General features: G+C 41.4%; 1 protein-coding gene across 1 annotated transcript in view; it reads right to left on the bottom strand.

The window, feature by feature from the left end:
- The window catches only part of LOC100976543 (CEA cell adhesion molecule 6), a 910,921-nt gene that overhangs the window by 80,087 nt on the left and 816,145 nt on the right, over positions 1-14,689 (bottom strand). The gene's annotated exons all lie outside the window — the stretch shown is intronic.

The raw sequence follows: 14,689 nt of genomic DNA, 5'->3' as shown, positions 1-14,689 counted from the left end.
TAGAAATCGAATATGTTATCAGTCATAATGTCATATGCCACAGAAGTAACTAAATTTCTATGTGAGCTGTGTCTTTATCATAATGAGCTCTCCTCAGAGTTTTAACCATAGTCATTTTCAATCTTTGTCATTCACAGACAGTTGTTTTTATTCTTCCTCAAAGCATTTGCAATCAGCTACCATTCAAAATTGCTTCTTCTTCAAGATTTATGGAAAAGACTCTGACGAGTACTCTTGAACACAAGTTCCTGATAACTTTCAGATCATGCCACTGGACTGTCTATGAACTTGCAAACAGGCTGATACCTTTGTGAAGTTGCCCACCAAAACACAGAAGGAAAAAAACATGAATTTCATTGAACTAAATAATGATGAGGATAATGTTTTTAAGATTTTTTTTTTTTTTTTTGAGATGGAATCTCGCTCTGTTGCCCAGGCTGGAGTGCAGTGGCACGATCTCAACTCACTGCAAGCTCCGCCTCCTGGGTTCACACCATTCTCCTGCCTCAGCCTCCTGAGTAGCTGGGACTACAGGCGCCTGCCACAAAGCCCGGCTAATTTTTTGTAGTTTTAGTAGAGATGGGGTTTCACCGTGGTCTCGATCTCCTGACTTCATGGTCCGCCTGCCTCAGCCTCCCAAAGTTCTGGGATTACAGGTGTGAGCCACCACGCCCAGCCCGTTTTTAAGATTTTTTATTTGAAAAATTGCCAATTCTTTAAGTGTTTTCTTTTTCAGATTTATGAATTTCTTTATCTTTTAAGCTATCTATACCTTACTGCAATTTGGTAAAGTAGACTTTTGTGAACAAAAATTATAACATTTACTTTTGCTCCCTACCTGACTGCCACAGAACTGGGCAACTATTCATGAGTATTCATATGTTTATGGTAATTCAGTTATTTGCACAAGTTCAGTGAGAATCTGCTGTCTTTATAATGGGATATAGTTTAAAACATTGGTTATATTACCAAGGCTTTGATTGGGATGTTATATTTGAGAAAATACAGAGAATGATAGATTAACGGAGTGTCTAATCTATCGTGTCAACCCCAAATTTTTACGTATGAGATCCTTTAGTCCACCCAATGGCTGACGGTAGCAGCATCTTTAACACAACTCTTTGTTCAAATGTACTATGGTCTCTTTTAGAGTCAGACTCCTAGACTCACTTGTTCTCACTGCCTGTTTTAATTTAACCCAGGCATGCAATGCTAGATAATAAAATTGCTCCCTATTGGCTGATCAGAGAGGAGTCTGTGTAGTTTATGATGCTTCTTGTTGCACATGGATAAATATATCGGGTATTATAGAGTCTCAGTTGCAAAAATTAACAAACATGTTACTTGGTTAAAATAGCTACACTCATCTGGTTCATTCTTTTATCTATTCTATTTCAGTTGGTTTGCATCTTACCAAAGGTCCATACTCCAAACTCTTAACATTATCTTCCTCATAGTCATACTAGTGGTCTCCCTGGTGTGCTGTAATCTCTAAAAGTTTTAAGTGTTTGCATGCTGCCATCCATCAAATATCAAAGGGTCTCTATTTGGCTGGAATTACATAAACTCAAAGAAATGTGTGATCAGGAGGATATCATAACCTATAAACAATGGAAGCCAAAAATGATGATAACTGAGAGTAATGCTAATGCTTTAAGTTTTGGTCACACTCTCACTTAAGTGAGAGTCTAAAGACTCCAAATTAGAGCCACTCACGCTAAATGCTGCATACTCCAACTGGAATTTTAAGGAAGCAGATCTCAAAACAGACCAATGTTTTCTGAAAACAGAAGATTCCAGTCTCCCTGAGTCAACATCATAAGGAAGTCCCCTCTGCTTTAACATTTACCCCAAAAAGAGTAACCTGAAGTACCCTGATGTTAACCAATCCATTTATTTCTATGGCTCTGTCTACTGGTTCCAATTTGACAAAACCCATTGCTCTGTTATTATATTGCCCAGGAGGAGCTATTACTGTACGTGTAGAGTGAGAGCTGCCCCAAATCCTGAATCACAATTAAAAGAAAATTCGATCTATAACTACATTAGTTGAAATTTTGTCTTCTGATGCATGTTCACAGCCAGCAATGGTTAGTGGAGTCTCTCAGACTGCAGCATTTTCACCCTGACCTTCCTGCCTCACTCTTTCACTTACAAGGACCCTTCTGATTACACTGGGCCACCCCAGATTGTCCAGAATAACCTCCCCATATCAAGAGTGAAGTCTTTTTGCCAAATAAAGTAACATGCACAGGTTCCATGGATAAGGATGTGGACATTTTGGGGAGGCCATTATTCTGCCTAACACTGGTAACTTCCATAAACATCACCCACAACAAAAATTTCATTTGCCTTCTTTCTATATCTCATTGTTTTGTGTGAATCACAGGCAAGAGCACAAACTTTGAGGTGAAACACACCAGCTCTGCTATGAACTGGCTGGATGATCCTGGACCACTCACTTCACCTCCCACAGCGTTTTCTCATCTGCAGAACAAAGATGACTGTTACTGTATCAGAAAATGACAGTCAAAGTGTAAATTAAGATGTGTAAGGTATTAGACACTGAGGCTGGTACCTGATGAGCACTTGGTAAACATTCCTTTCAGTCTGTTCTTTTCTCTATCCCATTTCTCTCATCCTCACCCATCTTCTCCTTCATCTCCTCTCTCTTCATCGACTTACACACTCTTAACTTGCCATTTAGAAAGAAGTCATGCTCCCCATTCTCTCGTGACTCTGCTAGAATGTTCTTGTGATAGAGTCTGCCATCCACTCAAGACAGCCCACATTATTTATACAAAGAGGTCTGCTTAAAACAAGAAGTCTTCTTTATGTTCACATAAATTTATATGCACTTTCTCTTAACTTACGCACACCAGTCCCAATTCTGCCCTGTTAATTCATACATGCACTTCCATATTTCACACTTCTTCAGTCTTTCTCTTTACAAACTATAAACAAGAATAGTACTGAGACAAAAATAATAACCAGGGCTACAAGTGGGGATTCCTTTAGCAAAATGAATGTTTTCCTTTAACAAGATGAATGTTTTCCTTTGACAAGATGAATGCTATGTGCAAGGCAGCCCTGAAGCCCTTTTCTGTACTTGGCTTACATCAAAGCCATTTGAGTCTACGACACATTTTTAGACAATAATTGTGACAGAAGCCACACCCATTCTGGGTATTTCTGCTGTTAGGTAAAGGCATTTTCACAGAATCTTGTGCATGAGCTAATGCTCCCCAATCCTTCCACTCCTGAAGTTAAGCTGCTTCTCCTTAACCATCTTCATCTCCGGTTGGCCTGCTAGGACCCTGGCTGGAAAATACCTCCTCATCCTACACGTCCAGGGTGGCACCTTTTCCTATTCCCATAATCATAATAGTTTGCACTGACTTAAAACTTAGTATGTGCCAGGCACTATCCTAAGATCTTTCCATGTAGCTAACATCTTCACAAAAATTCCTGGATGTTATCCCCATTTTTACAGATTAAAAAAATGAGGCAGGCTGGGCACGGTGGCTCACACCTGTAATCCCAGAACTCTGGGAGGCTGAGGCAGGTGGATCACAAGGTCAGAAGTTCAAGACTATCCTGGCCAACATCGTAAAACCCCATCTCTACTAAAAATACAAAATAATTAGCCAGGCATGGTCGTGGGTGCCTATAGTCCCAGCTATTCGGGAGGCTGAGGCAGGAGAATGGCGTGAACCCTGGAGGCAGAGCTTGCAGTGAGCCAAGATCGTGCCACTGCACTCCAGCCTGGGCAACAGAGCGAGACTCCATCAAAAAAAAACAAAAAAACAAAAAAAAATGAGGCAGAGAAGTAATGTACCCAGTATCACCCACCCAACTCCATAATTTAACCTCATCCTCCACTTCATCTGGGAAGAGGATACCCTGAGATTTCCAAGGTCTCCTGAATGACATACACCTTCCAGAATGATTTTTGCCCCCTCTACTTTCAGGATTTGACAAAGAGCCAGCATTTTGTTTTCTGTCTCACCCTTCACTTATGTACCTGTTCCCTAATGCTACACTCACAACTGCACAGCCCTGCATAAAAGCTGGCTTTGAGGAATCTCAGTCTCTTTTGGAAAAAAACAGAGCCAGGTTCCCAGTCATTATAAAGTCAGTTTTACTCAATTGTCAACTATTTTTACAGCCTTTCTCTGGTCATAAAAGGAGTTCCCTATGAATAGAAAGTGTAATGGGAAGGAAGTAGGAGAAGGGTGAGTTCCCATTATGGCCACAAAGAGGAAAAGATTCCAAATCCAGTAGCAGTCATAAAACACACCCAGAGTGGGTGGCTCTGAGAAATGACAGTCCCATCTGCCTCTTTTCATGCCTGTTGGCCTCTGATTTCCTTCTCAGCCTGTTCATCCTGGCCTTGCCTTCTTAGGCTAATACTAATGGCCTGGAGCTGGGGCCAGACCAGGGCACACGGCACTGAATGAGGAGAGGGAGGTAGAGGAGGCAGAAAGGGAGAAGAATGTTTGACTCGTGGGGACCTGACTCACCTAGGTACACATCACCTGGGCAGCAAAGGGATCAGTGAAGGCCTGTGCAAGACTCATGGTGGTCATCCAGAATGATTGACTGAGGCAAGGGTCTTGACCAGTTAAGGTTTATTGAGCCAGAGCTTGAGGGTGCACCCTGGGAAAACATGAATCACAGAAAACCTCTGTGGGTGTGTTCTCTCTGAAGAGGTTGCAGAAGGCTTAGTATTTATATATTTCCTTACAGGGGGGAAGACAGGTAGAAAGAGATGGGATAGGTGGAAGAATAATTGATCTCATCTTGCCTTTGTTCTGTGCCTGGGAAGATAAATATTATCAGAATAAAACTTAACAGGCTTTAGTTTTAGGAGCTAGATTTTGATTGCACACCTGAAGTTATAATTGACATGCCTTGTTTTATGAAACGCTATACATCTTGAAAGATTTTGAGGCCAGCAAAGAACTATTTAGAGGGCAGTCATCTGGAGATCCCTGAGGCTTTTTGCCTTCCTGTTGCCCCAACCCCGCCTCCTACTTTTTTTTTAAGAAGCAAGGTCTTGCTCTGTCACCCAGGCTAGGGTATAGTGACATGATCGTAGCTCACTGCAGCCTGGAACTCCTGGGCTCAGGAAGTCCTCCCACATCAGCCTCCTGAATAGCTGAGACTACAGGCATGCACCACTGCACCCAGCTAATTTATTTTAGTTTACTTTTTGTAGAGATGTGGTCTTATTTTGTTGCTCAGGCTAGTCTTGAACTCCTGGCTTCAAGCGATCCTTCCACCTTGGCCTTTCAAAATGTGAAGATTACAGGCCTGTGCCACCACACCTGCCAACCCCCAACATTCTTCTAAATCTTTCAGAGAAATCACTGTTAAATACATGACTTTGTGGCTATGTTTCATCTGATCTTACATCACTATGAAGGCTCATTCCTAGGAAGTCATCTCCCATGGAAAAGGGGGTGAAGTCAAATCAGAAAAGGACCAAGGACTAACTACAGCAACAACAACAACAAAAAAGTATAATCCTGGAATCCAATTGAGGATACACAACTGCCTCCTCAATTAGAGCAATTCTTTGGGCCATGATCACTAACACTTTCAATTGCATGTTGGCTCACCTCTAATGTCTACAGCAGTCTATAGACTCATTTTTCTTTTTTCTTTTTTCTTTTTTTTTTTTTTTTTTTTTGAGACAGAGTCTGGCTCTGTCGCCCAGACTGGAGTGCAGTGGCCTGATCTCAGCTCACTGCAAGCTCCACCTCCCAGGTTCATGCCATTCTCCTGCCTCAGCCTCCCAAGTAGCTGGGACTACAGGCTCCCGCCACCACACCCAGCTAATTTTTTGTATTTTTTAATAGAGACGGGGTTTCACCGTGTTAGCCAGGATGGTCTCGATCTCCTGACCTCATGATCCACCCGCTTCAGCCTCCCAAAGTGCTGGGATTACAGGCATAAGCCACCACGCCCAGCCTATAGACTCATTTTTCTAGAGTCTCTGAATCATCTAACTGCAGTGACAATCTCACAGATTTCTCTGAATTTCAGTACAAATCCAGTATTCGTGTGACCCTTTCATGTAGTCCATGCATCAACGGGCACAAAAATTGTTTATATATAAGTTGCTGTGATTTCTCCAAAAGTTCACTTAACTTGTCTAGTTTCAGTTTGCAGGGCTTGAAGAAAAGCACAGTTTTAATTTCTAATATTCCAAAATGGAAGAAAATCTTGAAATCATTACTTTTGATATTTATAGCCAGGAAAGAATTTAGGATTCAGTCCAAATTATAGGCAAATAATAAAACTCAAAAATAATGAACAAGCCTAGAATTTAATAACAGTTGTATTGAAGTTTTCTTTTGAAACACAAATTTTTCTCTCTCCAGGCTCCCATTTTTATGAAAGACAAATCATAGTAGGACAAATGTATTTGCTAAATAAGTTTTAGTCTTATACCTGGCCTGATTATTTGCATAAAGTATGGCAAGAATAGTGGTTGGCCATAGAGAGTCTTTTTAAATTGGCTTTGCTGAGACTTTTTTTCATAAGGAATCTCAGATTAGACTTCCAAAAGCATCTCAAGGCTATGCAAGCCAGGAATTTATCTGTGCCTGTAGATACCTGCATGAATTTGGTGAATTCCTCTTTTCTTGAGGTCTCAAAATAACTTGGGGGTTCCTGGGCCTATCAGAAAGTGACATTCTTTACTTACCACAGATCATTAACTTTTTATAGAAACTGCATAGACAAGGTAACCAGGTCAGTCTGTCCAAGAGGCTTTTTGTCAGTTCTATAAAGTCAATCTCAATTCCTCAAAGCATTCTGGTCATATCTGAAAATATACCATTTCACTCAAAGCCTCTATAAAATAACCAATGTCTCCAATTGTGTCCTGTTATAAAAGAAAACAAATTCTTATGGAATTTATGCAAATATCTATATTGCCATAAATTAAGAATATGCACAAATCGTTTATTTTTGTAGAAATTGGGTAGAGAGAAAGATAAATCTTTCCAATTTAGCTCACAAAATTATACTTTACCCAATTTGTTGTAAGCTAAAAAGCTCAAAAGAAAAAAAAAAAAGCTTTTTTGACTCTGGAGAACAAAACATAAAAAAAGTCAGCAATGTTTTTTTTTTTAAAAAAAAGGTCATGAAAAAATCATTTTAGTCCTGTATCAATTTATCCTCATGTAATTAACTCTTGTTCTCCTTGATGTTGGGTTAGCAATCATCATGAATGCATTTTTTTTAACTAAAGTCCTGGGTTTTTTTTCCTAGTCCAATGACATGAGCTCCATAGTTATGAGAAGCCAACATTTAAGAGTACTTGTAAGAGTCTGTTCCACAAATATACTTCAAATGTGGTTCGAGGACAGCAAAAAAACAATTTGTGAGGGAGGTCATCCAGATATGCCTAGGGTCTTTTCATCTTCTCCTGGGGCTCTGGCTAATGTACAATGCTTTGACACAAGGTTGTAAAGTAACAGTTGTTCATTTGGGGAAAAAATGGTGGTCCTGCATGACTCAATCTCCAGGCTGAAGTATCCCTTTGGTGTAATGAGTTTGGCAGTCCTGAGGTGTTTATTTTCCTTCACATAATTTTAGAAGTTGTACTTCCTTGATATTGTCTGACTGAGAACAAAGGGATGGGTGTGGAAGGCATCACAGCTTTCTCCCATTTACAATCCCATTGTCATTCCCTTCTTCCTCTGTTGGGTTACATTCCTCTATTGATAGATAACTTATTTATTGAGTTGTTTTCACAAAAATCCAAACGTCAGTTGAACTTCTTAAAGTCCTAAGCATTCAGTTCAGTTCAAGGCCATCTTAGTTGAAGGATCTATAGAAAATTTTGATAAGAAAGTTCACACCACCCGCAATACCTTTGGAACCACTGAGCTACAGGAATGAAGAGGAAGTAATCTGCTACATGCTGGGGACCTTTATGTTTGTACCTCATCCAATGCTCACAATGACCCTTTAAATAGGCACTATTATCCCTCTATTCCAAGACATCAATTAACTTGTCCCTTATCTCACCTGATAAAAGGTGGAACTAGGACTCAGACTCATATTTCTGAATCCAAAACTCATGCTTCCAGCAAAAGACACTATCAACAGAGTAAACAGACAACTTACAGAGTGGGAAAACATATTTGCAAACTATGCATTTGACTAAAATGTAATATCCAGCATCTACAGGGAACTTAAACAAATTTACAAGAAAAAAAAATTCCCACTAAAAAGTGGGCAAAGGACATGAACACACTTTTTTTTTTTTTTTTTAGTGCAGTGGTGCAATCTCGGCTCACTGCAACCTCCGCCTCCCGAGTTCAAGAAATTCTCCTGCTTCAGCCTCCCAAGCAGCTGGGATTACAGGTGCCCGCCACCACACCCAACTAATTTTTTTGTATTTTTAGTAGAGACAGAGTTTCACCATATTGACCAGGCTGGTTTTGAACTCCTGACCTCAAGTGATCCACCCAGGTCAGCCTCCCAAAGTGCTAGGATTAGAGGTGTGAGCCACTCTGCCTGGCGAACAGACACTTTTCAAAAGAAGACATACATGTGGCCAACAGCATAGGAAAGAAAGCTCACTATCACTGATCATTAGAGAAATGCAAATCAAAACTACAGTGAGATACCATCTCACACCAGTCAGAATGGCTATTATCAAAAATGTCAAAAAAAAGTAACATGCTGGCAAGGTTGTGGAGAAAAGGGGGTGCTTATACACTGTTGGTGGGAGTGTCAATTATTAGTTCAATCATTGTGGAAAGCAGTATGGCAATTCCTCAAAGAGCTAAAAACAGAACTACCATTTGACCCAGCAATCTCATTACTGGGTATATACCCAGAGGAATATAAATCATTCTATCATAAAGACACACGCACATGAATGTTCACTGCAGCACTGTTCACAATAGAGAAGACACAGAATCAACCGAAATGCCTCTCAATGGAAAACTGCATTTTTAAAATGTGGTACATATACACCACAGAATACTATGCAGCCATAAAAAATAATGTGGTCATCTCTTTTGCAGGAACATGGGTGGAGCTAGAGGATATTATGCTCAGCAAACTAACGCAGAAACAGAAAAACAAATACTGCATGTTCTCACTTATAAGTGGGGCTAAGGCCGGGCGCAGTGGCTCACGCCTGTAATCCCAACACTTTGGGAGGCTGAGGTGGGTGGATCACGAGGTCAAGAGATTGAGACCATCCTGGCTAACACAGTGAAACCCTGTCTCTACTAAAAATACAAAAAAATTAGCCGGGCATGGTGGCAGGCACCTGTAGTCCCAGCTATTCAGGAGGCTGAGGCAGGAGAATGGCGTGAACCTGGGAGGCAGAGCTTGCAGTGAGCGGAGATCGCACCACTGCACTCCAGCCTGGGTGACAGAGAGAGACTCCGTCTCAAAAAAAAAAAAAAAAAAAATTAAATTAAATTAAAATTAAAAAATAAGTGGGAGCTAAATGATGAAAACACATGGACATAAAAAGGGGAACAACAGACACTGGGGCCTACAAGAGGGTGGAGAGTGGGAGGAAGAAGAGGAGCAGGAAACATAACTACTGAGTATTAGGCCTAGTAGCTGGGTGATGAAATAATTTGTACATCAAACCCCTGTGACACAGGTTCACCTACATAACAAAGCTGCACATGTACCCTGAACCTAAAATAAAAGTTTTTTTAAACCACAATGAAATTCAAACATCAACAATTTAATCTCTAATCCTTCTCCAATGAAAATTTTAAGATTTTTTGAAAGAAAAACTTTAAATGAGCAGAATAAATTGATTTTTTTCTAAAATATAATATAATGAAATAAAACTCATGTTTCACTCCACACCATTGTACCTACAAGAATTCAAAGAAAGGAAAGATGACTGCTTCTAACAGAAATAACTATACAGGCTTCAATGAAGAGACAGGGTCTGAAATGGGCCTTTAGGACAAAGAACAACTCAGGAGGCTGAGAAGACAGGCAAGGGTGTGATATGAACAGGGAAAAGACTTAGAAAATGTTTGGAAATGAGAAAGTAAAATGTGGGTCAGGTCCTTCAATGTAAATCAAGGGAGTAGATTGGGGCCGGGCTATGAGGGCTCTGAGTGGCATCCTAAGGAATGGGAACTTCATCCTACAGATAAGAGAAGTCACTGGAAAGCTCTGAGAAGCTCACAAACGTGACAAACAGCATTTCCAGGAAGATTACTCTACAATATTAGGCAAGATAACTTGGGAAATGGTCTTCAAGTCTGGCAACTTAATAGAAATATCTAGATTTCTTCTCCTTTTTTTTTTCAAACTTTTCATTTTAAAATAATTTCAGACTTTCAAAAATGTTCCAAAAATACAGTCCCCATATACTTTTCACTCAACTTCCCCAAACATTGTTTTAGATAACCACAGTGCAAACATTAAAATCAATAAATTATCGCTGACATCATACAGTGAATGAATCTGCAGACCTTATTCAAATCCTCTTTATCTTCCCTCTAATGTCCTTTTTCTGGAACAGGGTCCAATGTACAATTACACGTTGCATCTCATTGTTTTGTCCTCTCAGTCTCCTTTAATCTTGGACAGTTCCTCAGAATTTCTTTTGCCTTCATGACCTTAACATTTTTGAAAAGTATTGGCGTTGTTATTTTGTAGTTACCCTCAGTTTAAATTTTTCTAATTTTTTCTCGTGATTAAACTGAGGTTATACACTTCGGTCAAGAAAACCAAAGAGGCGATTTTGTGCCTTCTCCATCCATTATATTAGGATGCCCTAAGATGTCGATATCTCTAATTAATGGGATGTTAACTTTGAGCCCTGGGCTAAAATTCCTCCACAATAAAATGACCGTTTTCCTTGGAAGCATTCTTAAACAACCAATGCCTGGGCCACACAATGCACCAATCCAGTCAGACATACTTGGGGAAAGCACAGACATTGGTACATTTTAAATGCCCTACAAGTTACTCTAACCAGTATCCAGGAATGGAAACCCAAAGTTTAGACAATGAAGATTAGAATCCTGGATATCAGCTAAGAAGCCATTCCTTGGGCTGCTCTTTTCAAAAAGAACATCCAATTCTAGACACAATTAAACACATATGGACTTTGGCATGGACCCCTGGTAGGAAAATGAGAAGGTTAAAAATCCCCTTACTGGGAACATGATGAGTGAGTAGACTGCTGTCTAATAAAAAGAGAAGGCAGGGCCGGGAATGGTGGCTCACACTTGTAATCCCAGCATTTGGAAGAGGCCAAAATGGCTAGATCACTGGAGCCCAGAAGTTCGAGACCAACCTGAGCAATATGGTGAAACCCCATCTCTACAAAAACAGACAAACAAATAAACAAAACAAAAAATTAGCTGGGCATGATGGCATGTGCTTGTGGTCCCAGCTAACAAGGAGGCTGATATGGGAGGATCACTTGAGCCCAGGAGGTGGAGGTTGAAGTGAGCTATAGTCCACTACACTCCAGCCTGGGTGTCAGAGTGAGACTCTGTCTCAAAAGAGAGAGAAAGAGAGAGAGAGAGAGAAAGGCAGGGCACTAAGTAAAGTGACCAGCCCTCCTGGCCTATTTTCTCTCCAGATATCAGAAACCCTGGCTTCAGTAATAGTGCACACCCATATATTTTATCCTCATAAGCCTAACATGAACTCCTAATTGCCACTGACAGGGACAGAATTATGAATCATGTGATCCAAATAGACGACCACACATGCAAAGATGCACACTTCCACACAGAGTTGAATGAACAATTGATAGACTCCAGATTGAAAGTACATGACCTCCCTTAAACAAACCTGTCCTCCCCATTTGGTCCTTTGTCCTTAATCTCTTCTGAATCTGTTGTAAATTTTATGAAATAGGAAAGTGTACACATCTCCTGCCACCAAGCTGTTTAAGTTAGAAAATACTGTTCTCAACTTCCTTAGAGTTATTACCTTAGGGTTTCCATAAAGGGATATCATCAATAACCTCCTCAGAGGGGCCATCTGATAAGATGCAAAAGAAAACGCCAGTTTCACCAAAACCCAGAGGCAGGAGTGACCCTGACAGGAACAAACCCTAAGGTATTCACTTGCCTGCCCAGGGTCTGGTGCAGCTGGCGCAGGAGAAACTGCTGCTGGCAATAGCTGAAAAAAAAAAAGAGACAGCAGCTCTAACACTCAGGGGGTAGAGTAAGAAAGGAGCTCACTCAATTCACCTTCAGTTCTCACACAGCCAAAACCCTTCCAGCCTCCCTGTGGGGTCTCACTGGGACATAATTAAATGCCAATACATGGGTGAAACAATTTATAGAAGGGTGGGATCAATTGGGTCAGAAATGCTCATAAGGCCAGGCATGGTGGTTCATGCCTGTAGTCCTAACACTTTGGGAGGCCGAGGCAGGCAGATCACTTGAGGTCAGGAGTTCGAGACCATCCTGACCAACATGGTGAAACCCCATCTCTACTAAAATACAAAAAAAAAAAAAATTAGCTGTGCATGGTGGCATGCACCTGTAATCCCAGCTACTCAGGAGGCTGAGGCAGGAGAATAGCTTGAACCCGGAAGGCGGAGGTTACAGTGGGCTGAGATTGCGCCACTGCACTCCAGCCTGGGGGACAGAGTGAGACTCCGTCTCAAAACAAAACAAAAAAGAAAAAAGAAAGAATGAAAGAAATGCTCACAAAAGAGACAGGGTTCAGGTTAAGCCTTGAATGGTTCAGCCTTAGGAAAGCAGAGACATGGAGAAACATAAGCCAGGCAACCAGGTGTCAGGCACCACTGTAGATGCTAGTTTTTTTTGGTTTTGGTTTTTTTTTTTTTTAATTATACTTTAAGTTCCAGGGTACATGTGCACAATGTGCAGGTTTGTTACATATGTATACATGTGCCATGTTGGTGTGCTGCACCCCATTTACTCGTCATTTACATTAGGTATCTCTCCTAGTGCTATCCCTCCCCCCTCCCTCCACCCCACGACAGGCCCCGGTGTGTGATGTTCCCCACCCTGTGTAGATGCTAGTTTTAAAGAGGGTCCGAGGAATGACAGTGGGCTTGCAGATGTTATTTTATTTACTCTCTCAATCAATACATGAAATTATTTCAGAGGAGGATGCTCATCCTCAGAAAGGGGAAGTAACTTGCCAAGGTCGGTGGTGGATATGGGATTAGAAACTCGGTGAGTTTAACACCAGAGACCATGTAACCATCACTACCATTGAGAGACCTGAACGAAGTATGTGTAGGGAACAGGAAGGAGCAGGGAGAGCTAGAGCAGAAAGAGTCAGTTAAAAAAACAGGGAAGTTATGTAAGCTTGCTAAAGGGGGAATCACATGTTGTAGAGGCATGAACAGTAGACACAGAGGTTCAAACTTGATCTTGTGATTATAGAAGAGCCCCTCAAGGTTTTGAGGAAGGGCAGACCCAGTCAAAGTGAAACCTTGAGCCAAGATCAGTGGGTGGTGGAAATGGAGTTCTGGGTTCCTAAGGTAAAGAGGTGCCACCAACAACAGTGTAGGGGCCACGTGATGCATGAAACGAGAATTGGACGGAGAAGCTGAAGCCCTGGGTTTAAATGCAAAAAGTCATGCAGTGAGGGCATAGCTATGGAAGGCAAGTTATATTCTCTCTCTGTAGTTTGGTCTCTCTTCAGCCATAAATCACATGGAATAAGAATTAATCTCTAAATGACCCTCAAGCCTTGCTACTCAAAGTGTGGTCCACCAACCAGCAGCAATGACATAATCCAAAAGCGCCTTAGAAATTGAGAATCTCAGGCCCCACCAAAAGAATCCGAATCTGTATTTAATCAAGATCTTCAGGTGATCCATGAACACATTAAGATTTGTGAAGCACTTCTCTCCAGTGTCTTCCAGTTCTAAAATGCAACTATTTCACACTCAACTATGTCACCTCACAAGAGAAAAATAATAATGAAGTTTACCTTTCACCTCATTCGTGACCTTTTCTTAATCCTAAAAGCCTCTTAGGCTTGCCCATATTCAGGTAGAGGTTTTAGAAAACACCAGAGAGGGCCGGGCGCGGTGGCTCACACCTGTAATCCTAGCACTTTGAGAGGCCGAGGCAGGCGGATCGCAAAGTCAGAAGATCAAGATCATCCTGGCTAACACGGTGAAACCCTGTCTTTACTAAAAATATAAAAAATTAGCTGGGTGTGGTGGCATGCACCTGTAATCCCAGCTACGTGGCTACTCGGGAGACTGACGCAGGAGAATCGCTTGAACCCGGGAGGCGGAGGTTGCAGTGAGCCGAGATCGCACCGCTGCACTCCAGCCTGGGCAACAGTGAGACTCCGTCTCAGAAAAAGAAAAAAGAAAAAAAAAAGAAGCAGCAGCAGCACTGCCACCTTGTGGCCATCATTAGTTAATGCACCTAACTCCTGGGGTAAAAGAGGGCATAGGGCTGGCAGGGGCAGCCTGCCAGAGGTAGTTGGTGAAGTCCAAGTCACGGACTGGATAAGAGAATCACAGCTGCCCACATGACTGAAAGTAACTGTCATAGAGAGCTCAGCCTGCATCATTGAGCAATGTCCCATTGCAAAGGACATTTTTTTAATATGTGATATCAGTGGAAAACCACATTCCTAGCCAAGCTCTGCCCTTGTTACCTTAAAAATCATTCTGAGAGGTATTTTCAGACACCCAGCCCTGGCTTGAATTCTG

This window comes from Pan paniscus, chromosome 20 (genome assembly GCF_029289425.2).
Source record: "Pan paniscus chromosome 20, NHGRI_mPanPan1-v2.0_pri, whole genome shotgun sequence".
NCBI lineage: Eukaryota > Metazoa > Chordata > Mammalia > Primates > Hominidae > Pan > Pan paniscus.
The sequence above is the reverse complement of the archived record's forward strand: the minus strand, read 5'-3'. Positions and strand labels throughout refer to the sequence as shown.